The sequence below is a fragment of the Salvelinus fontinalis genome, chromosome 6, assembly GCF_029448725.1.
Source record: "Salvelinus fontinalis isolate EN_2023a chromosome 6, ASM2944872v1, whole genome shotgun sequence".
Lineage (NCBI taxonomy): Eukaryota > Metazoa > Chordata > Actinopteri > Salmoniformes > Salmonidae > Salvelinus > Salvelinus fontinalis.
The window spans coordinates 13,576,124-13,598,296 of NC_074670.1; positions in this window are offsets into that span (position 1 = coordinate 13,576,124).

Genomic DNA, 22,173 nt, shown 5'->3' on the forward strand with positions numbered 1-22,173 from the left:
ACTAGAATAATTACAATGAGCAACGTGTTTACCTAACTACTAATCATCAAACATTTCGTAAAAATACACAGCATACACGAATCGAAAGACACAGATCCTGTGAATACAGACAATATTTCAGATTTTCTAAGTGTCTTACAGCGAAAACACAATAAATCGTTATATTAGCTTAGCACATAGCAATTAGCAGCCCAGCATTGATTCTAGCCAAAGTGAGCGATAAAAGTCAACATCGCCAAAAGATATTAATTTTTTCACTAACCTTCTCAGAATTCTTCCGATGACACTCCTGTAACATCACATTACAACATGCATATACAGTTTGATCGAAAATGTTTATATTTAGCCACCAAAATCATGGTTAGACAATGTGAAATGTAGACAAGCTGGTAAAGAAAACGTCCTTGCGCCACTTAGACAGTGATCTACTCTTATACATAAATACTCATAAACGTGACTAAAAAATATAGGGTGGACAGGGATTGATAGACAATTTAATTCTTAATACAATTGCGTTATTACATTTTTTAATTTATCCTTACTTTTCAATACAGTTTGCGCCAAGCGAAGCTACGTCAAAAAACATGGCGTCCTAAGCCACTAAAATGTTTCGACAGAAACACGATTTATCATAATAAAAATGTCCTACCTTGAGCTGTTCTTCCATCAGTATCTTGGGCAAAGGATCCTTTCTTGGGAGAAATCGTCTTTTGGTGGAAAGCTGTCCTCTTGCCATGTGGAAATGTCAACTACGTTCGGGATGAACTGAAAAGCGTGCCCAACTTTTCACATCGTTGCAAAAATAAATGTCCCAAAATCGCACTAAACGGATATAAATTGCTATAAAACGCTTTAAATTAACTACTTTGTGATGTTTGTAACTCCTATAACGAGTGAAAAGATGACCGGAGAAATATAACAGGCTAAACTAACGCTTGGAACAGGAGAGGGTCGGTGTCTTCCACGCGCGTTACGCAGCAAGAAAAGACTTGCTAGCTAAAGGTTTTTTTCATTTGTAGGGCCTGTGAACGAGCAATCGAGCCCGTTGGAATCGTCATCACGTAAAGGCATCCAGGGGAAGACGTAAGAAGTGTCCGTATAGTCATAGCAACGACAGAGCCCTTTTAAATGACTTCAGAAAAGTGGCCAACGTTTCTCAAATCTGACTCCATGTCAGGGAAATTGCTGTAGAATGGGCTCTGTTCCACTTAGAGACAAAATTTCAACTCCTATAGAAACTATAGACTGTTTTCTATCCAATAATAATAATAATATGCATATTGTACGATCAAGGATTTTGTGGGAAGCCGTTTAAAAAATTAGCCACATTAGCATAAATAGTCTAAACAGCGCCCCCATCCCCAACAGGTTAAAAAGCAATACATTTGAAGTTTTGGAATGGCCTAGTCAAAGTCTAGACCTAATCCCAATTGAGATGTTGTGGCAGGACTTGAAACGAGCAGTTCATTCATGAAAACCCACAAATGTCGCTGAGTTAAAGCAGTTCTTCATGGAAGAGTGGGTCAAATTTCCTCCACAGTGATGTGAGAGACTAATCAACAACTACAGGAAGCATTTAGTTGCTGTCATCGCAGCTAAAGGTGGTACAACCAGTTATTGAGTGTGAGGGGGAAAATGCTTTTTCACACAGGGGAATTAGATGTTGAATAACTTTGTTAAAACCTTTCTGAAATCCCCATCCCGGATCCGGGATTTTTGTCATTAAAAACCCTGACTAGCGTAGCCTAGCGCCAGAGGGTAATCATAAAATATAATTTCATGAAATCACAAGTGCAATATTGCAAATCACAGTTTATCCTTTTGTTAATCCATCTGTCGTCTCAGATTTTGAAATTATGCTTTCCAGCGAAAGCAATACTTGCATTTGTGTAAATGTATCGATCGCTCGACAAAACAATAAGAACAGCTAGCGCCAGGTAACTCGGTAACAAAAACCAGCAAAGCAATCAAATTAATCGTTTACCTTTGATGATCTTCGGTTGGTTTCACTCACGAGACTCCCAGTTAGACAACAAATGTTCCTTTGGTTCCATAAAGGTATGTTTTATATCCAAATACCTCCGTTTGTTTGATGCGTCATCACAAGGAATCCACCGGAAAAAGCGTTCGCGACAACGGCGGAAAAAATTCCAAATTATATCCATAATGTCCACATAAACATGTCAAACGTTGTTTTTGATCCAACTTCAGGGTGTTTTTCACATATCTATTCGATAATAAATCAACCGGGACAGTTGGCTTTTCACTAGGAGCGAGAGAGACAATGGCTACCTTTCAGAATTGCCGGAGAAATCACCCGGAGAGCCCCCACCTGTCCACTTACCCAATGTCCTCTTGCAGGCTCATCCTTCAAAATAAAGGCCTGAAACTACGTCTAAAGGCTGTTGAAACCTTAGGGAAGACATAGAAAAAGAGGTCTTATTGATGAGACTTCACATATGCGATAGGAAGTCATTGGAACACAGAGCTCTCAAAATGAGTGCCACTTCCTGCTTGAAATTTTCTCAGGTTTTCACCTGCAATATCAGTTCTGTTTAACTCACAGACAAAATTCTTACAGTTTTGGAAACTTCAGAGTGTTTTCTATCCTAAAATCAGAAAGGGGGCAAATGCTTGGCATGGTGTCAACACAGTAAAATCACAGTAATTTCAGATCATCTTAATTCTGCCATTCTTCATTCATTTCAATCCCAGTCTCCTCTCTGATGTGGGAGAGGTGGTCCTGCACAGATTTTACTACCAGTGTGTCTATGTAGATCTTAAGACTCCTTCTTTGGTAGCTGAGGCGAGTGGTGACATTGGGGATGACTCTGGAAATGTCGTGTTCCATGTATTTCAGACACAGGCTGAAAGTCCTGGGAAAGCACTTTCCTCAAAATGGTGTCCTCTTTGGGAATATGTTGTATTGGGATTGCCTTTATTAATTTAATTGCAATGCTTAAGAACGTTCAATTGATCTGTGCTTTGCCATTAAGGACCAAAGTAACAGTGCAGTGCGGACTCGAGGGCATCTTGGTCCTTTCGTGTAATAAGGGTTCCAAGTACATCTGCAGACAGTTGGCAAGTATTGTTGCAAATACTTTGTACTTTCTGTTGAATCCTTTAGGGATTTTCTTATTTTCGGTTTCCTCTGTGAGTACTTCATTATAATAGTGTTTTAATCTTTCTATTTCCATAAGGTTATCTAACCTTGAATCATATGGTGTTAAATCTAATCTTGAATCATTTAAACCACATGGTGGTGATTGTCTGGAGTCATCTGACCTTGAATCATATAGTATTGATTGTCTGGAATCATCTGGCCTCATTGGGGATTGTCTAGAGTCATCTGACCACCTTGATGGTGATTGTCTGGAGTAATCTGACCTCAATGGTGATTGTCTGACATCTGACCTCGATGGGGATCGTGTTTCGTCATCTGACCCTGAAGTCGCCACCTCATATGGTGGTGATTGTGTTGAGTCAGTCAGGGATTTTATCGCCATGAGAACTTCAGCTCCACTGATTTTTCCTTGCCTTCTTGTTTCACTGTCTCCTATCTGGCTCAGTTTTCTGGGAATAACCTTTGTTATTGTACATTCTACTTGTACTCTGAGACACAGGATTGTGATTTGAAATCGCATTAGGTTGGTGAATCTTACATGTCAGAGCATGGTGTGCTTTGTTCTGTGGCATGAAGAACATATCTAACCGGGAGTGGCTGGTGTTCTGAGAGTGAGTGAAGGCTTGTTCTGATGGGTGTAGTCTTGCCCATGTGTCTTGGAGGTTCAGTGAGGAAATGAAACTCTGCAGGAAAGGTCATAGGGATGTGTGCTGTCTATGTTCAGATGCTGTACGCTTGTCAAAGTCAAGGTCCAAGACGGTGTTGAAATCCCCCCCAATCACTAAACTTCCAATCTTTATCTCCTGAAGATACTGTGACAACCTCTTCAGTACTTGCTTATCTTCTTTATAATTGTACACGTTCACAAGAGTGAAGAGTTGACCATACATCTGACAGATCAGCACAATGTAGCCACCAGCGTAATCTTCATCATGGCAGATATACTGATAGTATGGTATGTTTTTATTCACCAGTATGGACACTCCTTTGCTATTCGGAGAGTAAATGGTAAAGTAAGAGGTCCAATGTCTTTCCATCTCTATCCATCCATGTCTTTCCATCACTTTATAGCAGTTATGTCCAATGTGAGTTTCTTAAAGGAAGATTACGTTATCATTCCTGCCATTCTTCATTATATCAATCAATTTATTTGGGCTGCGTTTTGTTGGTTTAACACCACAGTGTTCCAGGTGATGATAGAGAGACTATTTGCTGTAGATTTTGCCATAGTTCTTGCCTTAGATGTTTCTAGGTTGGATTCTATAACATAAAGATATTGATTTTATAGTAAGCTGCTTTAAATCAGACTTTCCTACTTGTAACAAAAAAAATTCAGCCAGATTCAGCATGTATTTGCATAAGCACAGAAGATGATTTAAAAACCAAAGCTTAAAGATGAATCTCTGATTATCTGCCATTTACCATCATCTACTTGAAATAATAGTGAAGTTCTGCACACAGTTATGTCATCAACAAATATTTTAAAATGTACAATAACCTCACCTGTGTAGCGTGGTGTCTTCTCTGCTATGCTGTATGACCTGTGCTACTCAGGTGAGTCTATGTAAATACATGTAAATAAATGTGACTCACCACCTGGATTCGGTCTTATGTAACAACATTTGAATTTCTGTTTTTTACATTGGATAAAAGAGACTCAGAGGTACAAAATGGTATATCATACATTGCATTTGAGGAAACAATGGGAAAGTAATTCTGCTTTGAAAGTTGATCAACTTGTAAACTCACTTTTGAGAGAGCCATCTTTGTCACTTCTGCTCCCGCTCTTCCCTCCCCTGGCGCTTGAGGGCGCCAGGCTGCCCTGCATCACGCACTCCTGCCATCAATTACGCACACCTGCCTTCCCTCGTCACGCGCGTCAGCGATTTTGGACTAACCTGGACTCACTTATTATCTGTTTATTACCTCCCTATATTTGTCAGTTTCCCTGCTCTGTTCCCTGTTGATGCGTTAGCCTGTCTGGCACCGGGGTTCCACTAGCGGAACTCCTCCCACATTACACTGAAAAGGCAGAGCGTGAAATTCAAAAAATATTTTTGAGAAATATTTAACTTTCACACATTAAAACCTGTTGAGGACAGAGGGCGCTGTTTTCACTTTGGGGGAAAGTTGTGCCCAATTCAAACGGCCTCGTACTCAATTCTTGCTCATACAATATGCATATTATTATTACTATTGGATAGAAAACACTCTCTAGTTTCTAAAACCGTTTGAATTATATCTGTGAGTAAAACAGAACTCATTTTGCAGCAAACTTCCTGACAGGAAGTGGAAAATCTGAAATCGATGCTCTGTTCTAGGGCCTGCCTATAAATGTCCTTGATATTTGTTAGTATACATGCACTTCATACGTCTTCCACTAGATGTCGACAGGCAGTGAGAGAAGAAATGGAGTGTATAACTTGATCTGGGGTCGAATAAAAGCTCTCGGCATGACGTGTCACCAGTTTCCTGTTTTCTGGAGAGCGTGAGAAGGGACCTGTTATTGCCTTCTGAAAAGCTGTCGTTATAGACGACTAATATCTCCGGCTTTGATTTTATTTGATAAATGTGACAATATCATCGTAAAGTATGTTTTTTCAATATAGTTTTATTAGATTATTGAAATTTATTCGGGACGTTAGGCGTGTTGCGTTGTGTGCCTTTGTTCAGGAAGGAGAGCTTCGCGCTACTTTGCTAGCTTTCCGTGCTAATTGACTGGAGAAGAGGACATTCTAAAACCAAACAACGATTGTTCTGGACAAAGGACCCCTTGTACAACATTCTGATGGAAGATCATCAAAAGTAGGACCCATTTTATGATGCTATTTCATATATCTGTCGAACATGTGAAATAGTAGTTTGCGCCCAGATTTTGGGCACGCTCTCGCTATAACTAAGCTGGATGTCGTAATGAAGTTATTTTTAGAATTATAACACGGCGATTGCATTAAGAACTAGTGTATCTATCATTTCCTATACAACATGTATTTTTTAGTAATGTTTATGAATAGTTATTTGGTCAGAATAGTTGAGTGTCATAAAAATATCCGCATATTCTTGGAAAAAGATGCTACGTTAGCACAATGCATAACCACTGATTTCAGCTCTAAATATGCACATTTTCGAACAAAACATAAGTGTATGTATAACCTGATGTTATAGGACTGTCATCTGATGAAGGTTTATGAAGGTTAGTGAAAATTAATATATTTTGCTGGTTTATTCGCTATCGCTAATGTGCCTATTGCTATCGCTAACGTGCCTTGATGAATGAATGCGGTAGTGTGGTAGGCTATTGTAGTAAGCTAATATAATGCTATATTGTGTTTTCGCTGTAAAACACTTAAAAAATCAGAAATATTGGCTGGATTCACAAGATGTTTGTCTTTAATTTGCTGTACACCATCGATTTTTCAGAAATGTTTTATGATGAGTATTTAGGTATTTGACGTTGGTGTCTGTAATTACTCTGGCTGCTTCGGTGCTATTTCTGACGGTAGCTGTGATGGTAGCTGCAATGTAAAACTGATTTATACCTCAAATATGCACATTTTTCGAACAAAACATCGATTTATTGTATAACATGTTATAAGACTGTCATCTGATGAAGTTGTTTCTTGGTTAGTTGGTTGGTTCTTGGTTGGCTTTGTGCATGCTACCTGTGCTGTGAAAAATGTCTGTCCTTTTTTGTATTTGGTGGTGAGCTAACATAAATATATGTGGTGTTTTTGCTGTAAAACATTTTAGAAATCGGACATGTTGACTGTATTCACAAGATGTGTATCTTTCATTTGCTGTATTGGACTTGTTAATAGTTTCTTTTGTCTGTATTGCTCGTTTGCTGATGCCGTTCCTGTCTCGTTCTATGTCCGTTCCTCAATAACTTCTCTGCGCTACGGATCCCTTTAGCGGGATCACTTTCCTAAACAAATGCTAGAATTGCAGGGCGCCAAATTCAAAGATATTACTAAAAATATTTCTAATCATGCAATCACAAGTGAAATATACCAAAACACAGCTTAGCTTGTTGTTAATCCACCTATCGTGTCAGATTTTGAAAATATGCTTTACAGCGAAAGAAATCCAAGCTTTTGTGAGTGTATCAATCAATGCCAGAACAGTTATCCTTATATTAGCTTGGTTAGCTTGGTCACGAAAGTCAGAAAAGCAATAAAATTAATCGCTTACCTTTGATAATCTTCGGATGTTTGCACTCACGAGACTCTGTTACACAACAAATTTCATTTTTGTTCGATAAATATTACTTTTATCACAAAAAGACGCCATTTGGGTTGCGCGTTATGTTCAGAAAACCAAAGCCTTGTTCCGTTCGACAAATTCCAAAAAGTATCCGTAATAGTCGTAGAAACATGTCAAATGTTTTTTATAATCAATCCTCAGGTTGTTTTTAACAAACAATATCGATAATATTTCAACCGGACCATAACCTATTCAATAAGAGAGAAAAAGAAAATGGAGATCTCCACTCTCGCGCACAGGAACTATTCAGAGGACACCTGACTACTTTTGAAAAATCTTGCTCATTTTTCAAAATAAAAGCCTGAAACTATGTCTAAAGCCTGGTCACAGCCTGAGGAAGCCATTGGAAAAGGAATTTGGTTGATACCCCTTTAAATGGAAGAAATCCGCCTTTGTGCAAGGAGGTGCACTGCCAGCGCCCTGCAAAATGACCTCTAGCAGGCCACAAATGTGGTAGCGGTCCTGCTGCTGGGTTGTTGCCCTCCTACGGCCTCCTCCACGTCTCCTGATGTACTGGCCTGTCTCCTGGTAGCGCCTCCATGCTCTGGACGCTACGCTGACAGACACAGCAAACCTTCTTGCCACAGCTCGCATTGATGTGCCATCCTGGATGAGCTGCACTACCTGAGCCACTTGTGTGGGTTGTAGACTCCGTCTCATGCTACCACTAGAGTGAAAGCACCGCCAGCATTCAAAAGTGACCAAAACATCAGCCAGGAAGCATAGGAACTGAGAAGTGGTCTGTGGTCACCACCTGCAGAATCACTCCTTTATTGGGTGTGTCTTGCTAATTGCCTATAATTTCCACCTTTTGTCTATTCCATTTGCACAACAGCATGTGGAATTTATTGTCAATCAGTGTTGCTTCCTAAGTGGAGCGTTTGATTTCACAGAAGTGTGATTGACTTGCAGTTACATTGTGTTGTTTAAGTGTTCCCTTTATTTTTTTGAGCAGTGTATATCCACCTTAAAACGAGTCCTATGTCGACATAACCTGAATGGCCGCTCAGCAAGGAAGAAGCCACTGCTCCAAAACCGCCATAAAAAAGCCAGACTTCGGTTTGCAACTGCACGTGGAGACAAAGATCGTACTCTTTGGAGAAATGTCCTCTGGTCTGATGAAACAAAAATAGAACTGTTTGGCCTTAATGACCATCGTTATGTTTGGAGGAAAAAGGGGGAGGCTTGCAAGCCGAAGAACACCATCCCAACCGTGAAGCACAGGGGTGTCAGCATCATGTTGTGGGGGTGCTTTTCTGCAGGAAGGACTGGTGCACTTCAAAAAATAGATGGCATCATGAGGCATGAAAATTATGTGGATATATTGAAGCAACATCTCAAGACATCAGTCAGAAAGTTAAAGCTTGGTCACAACTGGGTCTTCCAAATGGTCAATGACCCCAAGCATACTTCCAAAGTTGTGGAAAAATGGCTTAAGGACAACAAAGTCAAGGTATTAGAGTGGCTACCACAAAGCCTTGACCTCAATCCCATAGAACATTTTTGGGCAGAACTGAAAAAGCATGTGCGAGCAAGGAGGCCTACAAACCTGACTCAGTTACACCAGCTCTGTCAGGAGGAATGGGCAAATCATCCCAACATTATTGATTTGGAATGAAATGTTACTTTCTGAATTGACGGCATTCAATTCAAATTTAAACATCACCAACTCACCAACTTTAAACATCAACTATCTGAGCTGCTAACCGATCGCTGCAGCTGTACATAGTCCATCTGTAAATAGCCCACCCAATCTACCTACCTCATCCCCATACTGTTTTTATTTTATTTACTCTTCTGCTCTTTTGCACACCAGTATCTCTACTTGCACATCATCATCTGCTCATTTATCACTCCAGTGTTAATCTGCTAAATTGTAATTATTCGCTCCTATGGCCTATTTATTGCCTACCTCCTCATGCCTTTTGCACACACTGTATATAGACTTTATTTTTTCTACTGTGTCATTGACTTGTTTATTGTGTTATTGGCTTGTTTATTGTTTACTCCATGTGTAACTCTGTGTTGTTGTCTGTGTCACACTGCTTTGCTTTATCTTGGCCAGGTCTCAGTTGCAAATGAGAACTTGTTCTCAACTGGCCTACCTGGTTAAATAAAGGTGAAATAAAAATGTTTAAAAAATTAAAATTGACCCCAACTCTGCAGTCCAGCTAGCCTTGCTATCACTGGTATCACTGTATTCCGGATTTGTGAGCTTCATGTTTTGCACTGAGAACGTTAACAATGCTAAATATATTCAGAAGATGCTACTTGCAATGTCCTTCAGATTGTCACTATTGAAGTAAGGACGTTAACGAGTCATTGAACAGTATAGAAATAGATATGGCTGAGAAGTTTTTTGTGCATTCTGTATAACCTGACCAATTACCAGCAGTGTTTGAAAACGTACTCAATTTTCAAACTTGAGTAAAAGTAAAGTTAATAGAAAATGACTCAAGTAAAAGTGAAAGTCACCCAGTAAAATACTACTTGAGTAGAAGTCTAAAAGTATTTGGTTTTAAATATACTTAAGTATCAAAGGTAAATGGAATTGCCTAAATGTACTTAACTATCAAAAGTCAAAGTAGAAGTATAAACCATTTAAGATTCCTTATATTAAGCAAACCAGACGGCACAATTTGTATATTTCTTTTAATTGACGGATTAACAGGGGCACACTCCAACACTCAAACCTAATTTACAAACAAAGCATTTGTGTTTACTGAGTCCGCCAGATCAGAGGCAGCAGGGATGACCAGGGATGTCCCCTTGATAAGTGTGTGAATTTGACCATTTTCCTGTCAAAATGTAAGGAGTACTTTTGGGTGTCAGGGACATGTAAGGAGTAAAAAGTACATTATTTTCTTTAGGAAGGTAGTGAAGTAAAAGTTTGCAAAAATATAAATAGTAAAGAAAAGTACAGATACCCCAAAAAACTCCTTAAGCAGTACTTTAAAGTATGTTTGCTTAAGTACTTTACACCACTGTATGTTCATTTACACCATGGTCTGGCTGTCTATAACAAAAGTCTATCGCCCAATTCTAAAGCTGACTCATATCCACAGATCTGAAAGGATTGGATTGGTGTTAGGAATACAATCTTCAATCCAATTTTCTCACCAGTTTCAGAAAAACGGTTATGAATCTATAAGCCATGGTGTGTTTGCTTAAGTGAACTCCTTGATGTCCGGTCGCAACTTGTAGACTTAATTTCCGGTCACATCTTGTAGACTTGTTTACGTGCTGCTGTGCGTTTTGTTGCTAACCTTACTTTGCTGCCTGCCAACTTTACGTTTTTAACTTTTTAATTACCGTTTATATTTTCTAGTTTTTCACTCGCTCTACTTTTTTCATTCAACTTCTTCACTCCGGATGCTTTATCTGGACATGGTTCGTATGGACCTCCACCAGCCGAAGCTAAGTAGTAACATTAACACTATGCCATCTAATTAATTGCAGTCGCTGTACTCTACAATAATATACAGGAGAACGATGGCCTTACGGTGAGGATAGCTGTGCTGCAAGCCCAGCTTCAGATGCAATCGTTAGGCAAGGGCAATTTAAGTGTAGGAAAGGATGAAACAGAGTCTGTGCCACCAGTAAGTACAGATAGTAGTATAAATCCCCCCACACAGTCCCTGCAGCTGGAAGGAAATGTTGTAGGAATGTTCAACCGGTGTCGCTCATTCAGCCGTTCTCCCCGTTAATCAGTGAGTCTGAGTCAGAGGCCGAGTCTTCTCTGGTCTCCACTCCTCCCGTTACGGGGAGACGCCGAAGCCTCCCACCATTAGCTCTGACAAATTGAAAACCCTAGTCATTGGCAACTCCATTACCCGCAGTATTAGACTTAACGAATCACCCAGCAATCATACACTGTTTACCAGGGGGCAGGGCTACTGACGTTAAGGCTAATCTGAAGATGGTGCTGGCTAAAGCTAAAACTGGCGAGTGTATAGGGATATTGTTATCCACGTCGGCACCAACGATGTTAGGATGAAACAGTCAGAGGTCACCAAGCGCAACATAGCTTCAGCATGTAAATCAGCTAGAAAGATGTGTCGGCATCGAGTAATTGTCTCTGTCCCCCTCCTAGTTAGGGGGAGTGATGAGCTCTACAGCAGAGTCTCACAATTTAATCCCTGGTTGGAAACTGTTTTCTGCCCCTCCAAAAAGATAGAATTTGTAGATAATTGGCCCTCTTTCTGGGACTCACCCACAAACAGGACCAAGCCTGGCCTGTTGAGGAGTGACGAACTCCATCCTAGCAGGAGGGGTGCTCTCATCTTATCTACAAACATAGACAGGACTCTAACTCCTCTAGCTCCACAATGAGATAAGGTGCAGGCCAGGCAGCAGACTGTTAGCCAGCCTGCCAGCTTAGTGGAGTCTGCCACTAGCACAGTCAGTGTAGTCAGCTCAGCTATCCCCATTGTGACCGTGTCTGTGCCTAACTAGGTTGGGCAAAACTAAACATGGCAGTGTTCGCCTTAGCAATCTCACTGGAATAAAGACCTCCTCCATTCCTGCCATTATTGAAAGAGATTGTGATACCTCACATCTCAAAATAGGGCTACTTAATATTAGATCCCTCACTTCCAAGGCAGTTATAGTCAATTAACTAATGACTGATCATAACCTTGATGTGATTGGCCTGACTGAAACATGGCTTAAGCCTGATGAATTTACTGTGTTAAATGAGGCCTCACCTCCTGGTTACACTAGTGACCATATCCCCCGCACATCCAGCAAAGGCGGAGGTGTTGCTAACATGTACGATAGCAAATTTCAATTTACAAAAAAAAACTGACGTTTTCTTCTTTTGAGCTTCTAGTCATGAAATCTATGCAGCCTACTCAATCACTTGTTATGGCTACTGTTAACAGGCCTCCTGGGCCATATACAGAGTTCCTCACTGAGTTCCCTGAATTCCTATCAGACCTTGTAGTCATGGCAGATAATATTCACATTTTTGTGGTGACTTTAATATTAACATGGAAAAGTCCACAGAATCACTCCAAAAGGCTTTCGGGGAGCCATCATCGACTCAGTGGGTTTTGTCCAACATGTATCCGGACCTTCTCACTGCCACAGTCATACTCTGAACCTAGTTTTGTCCCGTGGAATAAATATTGTGGATCTTAATGTTTTTCCTCATAATCCTGGACTATCGGACCACCATTTTATTATGTTTGCAATCGCAACAAATAATCTGCTCAGACCCCAACCAAAGATCATCAAAAGCTGTGCTATAAATTCTCGGACAACCCAAAGATTCTTAGATGCCGTTCTAGACTCCCTCAGCCTACCCAAGGACGCCAGAGTACAAAAATCAGTTAACCACCTAACTGAGGAACTCAATTTAACCTTGCGCAATACTCTAGATGCAGTCGCATCCCTAAAAACAAAAACAAATTGTCATAAGAAACTAGCTCCCTGGTATACAGAAAATACCCGAGCTCTGAAGCAAGCTTCCAGAAAATTGGATCGGAAATGGCGCAACACCAAAATGGAAGTCTTCCGACTAGCTTGGAAAGACAGTACCATGCAGTATCGAAGAGCCCTCACTGCTGCTCGATCATCCTATTTTTCCAACTTAATTGAGGAAAATAAGAACAATCCAAAATGTATTTTTGATACTGTCGCGAAGCATAATTCCCCAGAGAGGATGGCTTTCACTATACCAGTGATAAATTCGTGAACTTATTTGAGGAAAAGATCATGATCATTAGAAAGAAAATTACGGACTCCTTTATAAATCTGCATATTCTTCCAAAGCTCAGTTGTCCTGAGTCTGCACAACTCTGCCAGGACCTAGGGAGTTTTTTAGTACTATATCTCTTGACACATTGATGAAAATAATCATGGCCTCTAAACTTTCAAGCTGCATACTGGAACCTATTCCAACTAAACGACTGAAAGAGCTGCTTCCTGTGCTTGACCCTCCTATGTTGAATATAATAATGGCTCTCTATCCCCCGGATGTGTACCAAACTCACTAAAAGTGGCAGCAATAAAGCCTCTCTTGAAAAAGCCAAATCTTGACCCAGAAAATATAAAAAACTATCGGCCTATATCGAATCTCCCATTCCTCTCAAAGATCTTAGAAAAACTGTTGCGCAGCAACTCACTGCCTTCCTGAAGACAAACAATGTATACAAAACGCTTCAGTCTGGTTTTAGACCCCATCATAGCACTTAGACTGCACTTGTGAAGGTGGTAAATTACCTTTTAATGGCGTCAGACCAAGGCTCGGCATCTGTCCTCGTGCTGCTTTTGATACCATCGATCACCACGTTCTTTTGGAGAGATTGGAAACCCAAATTGGTCTACAGGGACAAGTTCTGGCCTGGTTTAGATCTTATCTGTCGGAAAGATATCAGTTTGTCTCTGTAGATGGTTTGTCCTCTGACAAATCAACTGTAAATTTCGGGGTTCCTCAAGGCTCCGTTTTAGGACCAATATTGTTTTCACTATATATTTTACCTCTTGGTGATGTCATTCGGAAACATAATGTTAACTTTCACTGCTATGTGGATGACACACAGCTGTACATTTCGATGAAACATGGTGAAGCCCCAAAATTGCCCTCCCTGGAAGCCTGTGTTTCAGACATAAGGAAGTGGATGGCGGCAAATTTTCTACGTTTTTAAACTCGGACAAAACAGAGATGCTTGTTCTAGGTCCCAAGAAACGAAGAGACCTTCTGTTGAATATGACAATTAATCTTGATGGTTGTACAGTCATCTCAAAAAAAACTGTGAAGGACCTCAGCGTTACTCTGGACCCTGATCTCTCTTTTGACAAACATATTGTTTCAACGACAGCTTTTTTCCATCTACGTAACATTGCAAAAATCTGAAACTTTCTGTACAAAAATGATGCAGAAAAATTAATCTATGCTTTTGTCACTTCTAGGTTAGACTACAACAATGCTCTATTATCTGGCTACCTGGATAAAGCACCAAATAAACTTCAGTTAACGCTAAACACGGCTGCTAGAATTTTGACTAGAACCCCCAAATTTGATCATATTACTCCAGTGCTAGCCTCTCTACATTGGCTTCCTGTTAAGGCAAGGGTTGATTTCAAGGTTTTACTGCTAATCTACAAAGCATTACATGGGCTTGCTCCTACCTATCTTTCCGATTTGGTCCTGCCGTACATACCTACACGTACGCTACGGTCACAAGACGCAGGCCTCCTTACTGTCCCTAGAATTTCTAAGCAAACAGCTGGAGGCAGGGCTTTCTCCTATAGAGCTCCATTTTTATGGAATGGTCTGCCTATCCATGTGAGAGGCGCAGACTCGGTCTCAAACCTTTGTCTTTATTGAAGACTCATCTCTTCAGTAGGTCATATGATTGAGTGTAGTCAGGCCCAGGAGTGTGAAGGTGAACGGAAAGGCTCTGGAGCAACGAACCGCCCTTGCTGTCTCTGCCTGGCCGGTTCCCCTTTCTCCACTGGGATTCTCTGCCTCTAACCCTATTACAGGGGCTGAGTCACTGGCTTACTGGTGCTCTTCCATGCCGTCCCTAGGAGGGGTGCGTCACTTGAGTGGGTTGAGTCCATGACGTGATCTTCCTGTCTGGGTTGGCGCCCCCCCTTGAGATGTGCCGTGGTGGAAATCTTTGTGGGCTATACTCGGCCTTGTCTCAGGATGGTAAGTTGGTGGTTGAAGATATCCCTCTAGTGGTGTGGGGGCTGTGCTTTGGCAAAGTGGGTGGGGTTATATCCTGCCTGTTTGGCCCTGTCCGGGGGTATCGTCGGAACTAGCCACAGTGCCTCCCGACCCCTCCTGTCTCAACCTCCAGTATTTATGCTGCAGTAGTTTATGTGTCGGGGGGCTAGGGTCAGTCTGTTATATCTGGAGTATTTCTTATTCGGTGTCCTGTGTGAATTTAAGTATGCTCTCTCTAATTCGCTCTCTTTTTTTCTCTTTCTCTCTTTCTTTCTCTCTCTCTCTCGGAGGACCTGAGGCCTAGAACCATGCCTCAGGAGTACCTGGCCTGATGACTCCTTGCTGTCCCCAGTCCACTTGGCCGTGCTGCTGCTCCAGTTTAAACTGTTCTGCCTGCGGCTATGGAACCCTGACCTGTTCACTGGATGTGCTACCTGTCCCAGACCTGCTGTTTTCAACTCTCTAGAGACAGCAGGAGCGATAGAGACACTTTGAATGATCGGCTATGAAAAGCCAACTGACATTTACTCCTGAGGTGTTGACCTGTTGCACCCTCAACAATCACTGTGATTATTATTGTTGACCCTGCTGGTCATCTATGAACATCTTGGCCATGTTCTGTTATAATCTCCACCCGGCACAGCCAGAAGAGGACTGGCCACCTGGTTCCTCTCTAGGTTTCTTCCTAGGTTCTGGTTTTTCTAGGGAGTTTTTCCTAGCCACTGTGCTTCTACACCTGCATTGCTTGCTGTTTGAGGATTTAGGCTGGATTTCTGTACAGCACTTTGTGACATCAGCTGATGTAAGAAGGGCTTTATAAATAAATTTGATTGAAGTCGGGTTTGAAAGACTTTTCATACACTCCCTCATGTACCACAATACAAGCAGGGGTTGAGGTTTCATAAACTGAACTCAGAACTGTGGCAAACCAGGGACTATGAAATGTAGGGAACAGGATGTCATTGGGGATACAGCCTGTCTGGTTTATATGATTAGAACCTCCTTGACATTTTAGTCATTTAGCAGACCCTCTTATTCATAGCAATTTACATGAACAATTAGGGTTAAGTGCCTTACTCAAGGGCACATCAACAGATGTTTCACCTAGTCAGCTCAGGGATTCAAACCAGCAACCTTTTGGTTACTGGCCCAACGCTCTTAACCACTAGGCTACCTGCCGTCCCGGTTTGATATTTGAAAGGTAAATAGTAGCTTGTCGACTCCAGCCTGCTGCTTGATTTGCCTAACGGGATTTCCATAGAGGTGCTCCTCCCTCACTCTCTTTACATGCAGATCAGTATGTGATTTGCATAGACTCCTAAGTCTCGCTCCTCTCTATCTCTTTCTCTATACTCTCTCCCTCCTCTCCAGGTGATTTCAAACCACTGAGAATTCATTCATCCTGTGTGTTCAGCATCCCTCTCAGGTCATGGAGTCCTGAAGTACAGTGGGGAGAACAAGTATTTGATACACTGCCGATTTTGCAGGTTTTCCTACTTACAAAGCATATAGAGGTCTGTAATTTTTATCATAGGTACACTTCAACTGTGAGAGACAGAATCTAAAACAAAAATCCAGAAAATCACATTGTATGATTTTTAAGTAAATAATATGCATTTTATTGCATGACATAAGTATTTGATACATCAGAAAAGCAGAACTTAATATTTGGTACAGAAACCTTTGTTTGCAATTACAGAGATCATACATTTCCTGTAGTTCTTGACCCGGTTTGCACACACTGCAGCAGGGATTTTGGCCCACTCCTCCATACAGACCTTCTCTAGATCCTTCAGGTTTCGGGGCTGTCGCTGGGCAATACAGACTTTCAGCTCCCTCCAAAGATTTTCTATTGGGTTCAGGTCTGGAGACTGGCTAGGCCACTCCAGGACCTTGAGATGCTTCTTATGGAGCTACTCCTTAGTTGCCCTGGCTGTGTGTTTTGGGTCGTTGTCATGCTGGAAGACCCAGCCACGAACCATCTTCAATGCTCTTACTGAGGGAAGGAGGTTGTTGGCCAAGATCTCACGATACATGGCCCCATCCATCCTCCCATTAAATACGGTGCAGTCGTCCTGTCCCCTTTGCAGAAAAGCATCCCCAAAGAATGATGTTTCCACCTCCATGCTTCACGGTTGGGATGGTGTTCTTGGGGTTATACTCATCCTTCTTCTTCCTCCAAACACGGCGAGTGGAGTTTAGACCAAAAAGCTCTATTTTGTCTCATCAGACCACATGACCTTCTCCCATTCCTCCTCTGGATCATCCAGATGGTCCTTGGCAAACTTCAGACGGGCCTGGACATGCGCTGGCTTGAGCAGGGGGACCTTGCGTGCGCTGCAGGATTTTAATCCATGACGGCGTAGTGTGTTACTAATGGTTTTCTTTGAGACTGTGGTCCCAGCTCTCTTCCGGTCATTGACCAGGTCCTGCCGTGTAGTTCTGGGCTGATCCCTCACCTTCCTCATGATCATTGATGCCCCACGAGGTGAGATCTTGCATGGAGCCCCAGACCGAGGGTGATTGACCGTCATCTTGAACTTCTTTCATTTTCGAATAATTGCGCCAACAGTTGTTGCCTTCTCACCAAGCTGCTTGCCCATTGTCCTGTAGCCCATCCCAGCCTTGTGCAGGTCTACAATTTAACCCTGATGTCCTTACACAGCTCTCTGGTCTTGGCCATTGTGGAGAGGTTGGAGTCTGTTTGATTGAGTGTGTGGACAGGTGTCTTTTATACAGGTAACGAGTTCAAACAGGTGCAGTTAATACAGGTAATGAGTGGTAGGTGAGTGGGCTTCTTAAATAAAAACTAACAGGTCTGTGAGAGCCGGAATTCTTACTGGTTGGTAGGTGATCAAATACTTTAGTCATGCAATAAAATGCAAATTAATTACTTAAAAATCATACAATGTGATTTTCTGGATTTTCGTTTTAGATTCCATCTCTCGCAGTTGAAGTGTACCTATGATAAAAATTACAGACCTCTACATGCTTTGTAAGTAGGAAAACCTGCAAAATCGGCAGTGTATCAAATACTTGTTCTCCCCACTGTATGTAGTATCTTCTATGAAGAGTGAACTGCAATCTGAGCCCTTTTATACAAGGTGAGACGACAAAATAAATATGATTGCAATAAGACTGTTGAATTTTCTTTCCTTCGCTATTTGTACATTTTCCTGGTTTATTTCCTGGTGTATTCATTTTTTTCTTCTTTATTTTACTTCATCAAGTCCGACAATCAAGACGAATTTAGACAATACACACACACATGCAAATACACACCTTTATTTGTTGAAGACAGACATACTATGTACAATGTATGTTCATAACGAGACCTCACGGACTTCAGATTACCTTGTGGTTTCAAAGGCCATTTGTATTTAGGGGCGGCAGGTAGCCTAGTGGTTAGAGCGTTGGGACAGTAACTGAAAGGTTGTTGGCTCGAATCCCTGAGCTGACAAGGTAAAAATCTGTTGTTCTTCCCCTAAACAAGGCAGTTAACCCACTGTTCCTAGACCATCATTGTAAATAAGAATGTGTCCTTAACTGTCTTGCCTAGTTAAATAAAAAAGTATTTGTATTAACCTGGGGTCTAGGAGAAATGAAGGCAGTAATATACATTATAATCCCATTTAAACATTAAAATACATTTTACAACAGATTTCACAATATATTAAGTGTGTGCCCTCAGGCCACTATTCTACAACAACACATAATCCAGGTGTATGTGTGTAACCTGAGAAACTCAATGGTATATTAACCTGAGTTTATATTTTATGTACAGTCGGCAGAACCCTGATAAGACTGAGACATTGCATACTCCTGGGAGCACTTCTCCTTGATACATCATAGCTCATACATATATATACAGTATAACATGTACAGTAGTTATTCATATTCCTAACACGACAGATATGCAACAATGAATACAGTAATATGAGCATGTTTTGAAGATACACTTACATATTTAAATGTATACATGTATATAGGATGTAATTGTATAGCACCAGATATCCAATATCCCTGGATATGAAATGTAATTCCTCTTATTTCGTGGTTTATGATCTCACCTGATGACATGTTTGTCACAGGTAATACATGCTCTTTAGGACTGGTTCTGGGTTTGACCTTCACTTAGCTACTGTATCTTCTTAGTGGCTTTTATGAACTGATGCAACTAGTATGGAGGGCAACATGCTATGGCTTCAAATTCTTCATCGCCTCCATTGTTGAATAGAAGTTTCAAATTAAAGCATGCTTCTACATTATAATGACATTCAGAGTATTATTTTGTTGCCTTATTGCCAGATTCTGGCAGAATAGAAATATCAGACAAAGTATTAGAAGGCAGAGAACAAACCAGAGAACTTTAAAATGAAGTTCCATTTCATTTGATCATATTAGATCATTAGAGATAATTAGAGTTAGATAATATTTCACCAATTCATAAATGCAGGATACGTGTCACCCTGCGTTTAGACAGGCAGCCCAATTCTGTTTTTTTTTACACTAATTGGCCTTTTTTGACCAATCACGCTAAATCTTTTCACATCAAATCGTTTTCAGAGCTTTCGGTTTCGATACTTTTTTTAAACATTAAATGCACTATACATAATGCGGGTTCAATGCTGTAACAACACAGAACAAAACAATTTTAAAAAGTCCTATGATGGTAGTACTGCTTATCACATATTAACCATCATTTATTCAAATGACTTTACTTTTATAAAATATTTCAATTGTTGTGAGCTCACAGAGAAAAAACAACGACGTACAATTAAAATAATTGAACCAACGTTGGTCAATCAGTTGTTTAAAAAACTAAAAATAGCCAACATTCGGTTAATTGCGCAGCACTAGTGACCAATTAGTGAAAAGATAAATGAGTTGACAAAATAACAGAAGTAGGCTGCCTGTGTAAACGCCGCCGATGTGGCATTAGTCAAGTACATCAAACACGGTGTCCTTAAACAACATAATGGACTTTTAACCAATCTAATCTTTTCATTCATGCGCTACACATCACTAAGTCTGTTTACACAGGCAGCCCAATTCTGATATTTTTTCCACTAATTGGTCTTTTGACCAATCACATCAGACCTTTTCACATCAGATCTTTTTCAGAGCTGATCTGATTGGTCAAAAGACCAGTTAGTGAAAAACAGAACAGAATTTGGTTGCCTGTATAAACGTAGCCTAACACAAAGTAGCCACACCAGTGGCGTGTATTCATGGATGCCAAGGGAAGCCAGGCTTCTCCCCCCCAAAAAAACCCATACAATCATGTATCTTTAGTCTCTCTGTGTTTCATAATTTTCCTTCAATTCGCAAGAGGCTGAATATATCCTGTCTAGGATCAGCGTGGCGCTAGCGGCACACCCCCCCCCCCCCCCACTGAAAAACCAGTGCCGCGAAATTCAAAAAAAATATTTTTTTAAAATATTTAACTTTCACACATTAAAGTCCAATACAGCTAATGAAAGACACAGATCTTATGAATCCAGTCAACATTTCCGATTTTTAAAATGTTTTACAGGGAAGACACAATATGTAAAGATGTACATCTATTACCTAAAAACACATTAGCATAATCCACCATCTTTTATTTGTCCACCAACACCAGTAGCCATCACCAATTCGGCTAAACTAAGATATTTATAGCCCCTAACCAACAAAAAAACTCATTAGATGACAGTCTGATAACATATTTATGGTATGGGATAGGTTTTGTTAGAAAAAAGTGCATATTTCAGGTATATGGCATAGTTTACAATTGCACCCACCATCACAAATGGACTAGAATAATTACAATGAGCAACGTGTTTACCTAACTACTAATCATCAAACATTTCGTAAAAATACACAGCATACACGAATCGAAAGACACAGATCCTGTGAATACAGACAATATTTCAGATTTTCTAAGTGTCTTACAGCGAAAACACAATAAATCGTTATATTAGCATAGCACATAGCAATTAGCAGCCCAGCATTGATTCTAGCCAAAGTGGGCGATAACGTCAACATCGCCAAAAATATATTAATTTTTTCACTAACCTTCTCAGAATTCTTCCGATGACACTCCTGTAACATCACATTACAACATGCATATACAGTTTGATCGAAAATGTTTATATTTAGCCACCAAAATCATGGTTAGACAATGTGAAATGTAACTCAGCTGGTCAGAATTTGTCCTTGCGCCACTTAGACAGTGATCTACTCTTATACATAAATACTCATAAACGTGACTAAAAAATATAGGGTGGACAGGGATTGATAGACAATTTAATTCTTAATACAATTGCGTTATTACATTTTTTAATTTATCCTTACTTTTCAATACAGTTTGCGCCAAGCGAAGCTACGTCAAAAAACATGGCGTCCTAAGCCACTAAAATGTTTCGATAGAAACACGATTTATCATAATAAAAATGTCCTACCTTGAGCTGTTCTTCCATCAGTATCTTGGGCAAAGGATCCTTTCTTGGGAGAAATCGTCTTTTGGTGGAAAGCTGTCCTCTTGCCATGTGGAAAAGTCAACTGCGTTCGGGATGAACTGAAAAGCGTGCCCAACTTTTCACATCGTTGCAAAAATAAATGTCCCAAAATCGCACTAAACGGATATAAATTGCTATAAAACGCTTTAAATTAACTACCTTATGATGTTTTTAACTCCTATAACGAGTGAAAAGATGACCGGAGAAATATAACAGGCTAAACTAACGCTTGGAACAGGTGCGCGCCGGTGTCCACTTTGCTCATGACGCAGCTCCCAAAGAATGACTAGCTTCAGGGTTTTTTCATTTGTAGGGCCTGTGAACGTGCAATCGACCCCGTTGGAATCGTCATCACGTAAAGGCATCCAGGGGAAGACGTAAGAAGTGTCCGTATAGTCATAGCAACGACAGTGCCCTTTTAAATGACTTCAGAAGAGAGGCCAACATTTCTCAAATCTGACTCCATGTCAGGGAAATTGCTGTAGAATGGGCTCTGTTCCACTTAGAGACAAAATTTCAACTCCTATAGAAACTATAGACTGTTTTCTATCCAATAATAATAATAATATGCATATTGTACGATCAAGGATTTTGTGGGAAGCCGTTTA